The following is a 1,205-nucleotide window of genomic DNA, read 5'->3' on the forward strand; positions in this document are numbered from 1 at the left end:
CCAATTGATTTTCTGCTGGATCAAAAATAGTTTTTTTGCTAGATCAAAATACATTTTACCAGAGAAATGTTGCCTATTGAACTAGGGAGGAAATGCAGTACTAATGCAGAGGACCTTCTTGGACCTTGTGACTTTCACTTGCATGTTGTATCATTTCTCTTTGAAATTTTAATTTTAGGTCCAACACTAATTGACAGTGCATCACCAGCATTGATCTTATACTATTTATATATCTATTCTTGTTACGATAAACTTAGATGTAAGGTGTTAACCAGAACCATAAGCTGCATTACATAAAATGGTACATTTCAGGAGATCTAAAATCCCAGCAAAATGGTAGGGACAATGACATAGCCAGTTGTTAATTTTTCCCCAAAGAGTGCCAAAATGATGTTTCAGTCCTTTGTTAATACAAAGGTTGAATGTAATTCATTGGTGCTTTTGAACACAAGCAAGGCATTCTCATAGGCAAAAAAGCTGTTACGCCCAACTTCTTGAAACAGATCTGTCAGGAACTACCTTTCATCTTTCTCCCATGGTTATTGAACCTACTGTCTAGTTTACATCCTGTAGTAAGTAGATAAGAGTACACCAATCCCACACTTTTAACTCTCTCAGGGAGCATACATGATGCAGGGACAATTAACCTGTTCCATATATGTATACCAGATTGGGTGTCAATTCGACACTCTCCAATAAGGTGTAGGTAAAGTAAAGCGCTACTTGCTCAGTCATGTCCAACTCTTTGCGAGCTCATGGACTGTAGCCTGCCAGGCTCCTCTGTCTATGGGATTCTCCAGGCAAGAATACTGGAGTGGGTTGCCATTCCCTTCTCCAAGGAATCTTACTGACCCAGGGATCAAACCCAGGTCTCCTGCAATGCAGGCAGATTCTTTACCCTTTGAGCCACCAAGGAAGCCCCGATAAGGTATAATACTACAGAAATGGAATGGGCTATTTCCCTAAGTAGTGATTATCCCTGTACTGAAAATGATCATGCACATTTGTGTCTGATATGTTCAGTGCCATAGTTCAGTCTTGACCACTGCTTCAGTTCAGTTCAGTCGCTCAGTCGTGTCCGACTCTTTGCGACCCCATGAATCGCAGCACGCCAGGCCTCCCTGTCCATCACCAACTCCCAGAGTTCACTCAGACTCACGTCCATTGAGTCAGTGATGCTGTCCAGCCATCTCATCCTCTGTCAT

The sequence above is a fragment of the Bison bison genome, unplaced genomic scaffold (assembly GCF_000754665.1).
Source record: "Bison bison bison isolate TAMUID 2011002044 unplaced genomic scaffold, Bison_UMD1.0 scf7180017864166, whole genome shotgun sequence".
Lineage (NCBI taxonomy): Eukaryota > Metazoa > Chordata > Mammalia > Artiodactyla > Bovidae > Bison > Bison bison.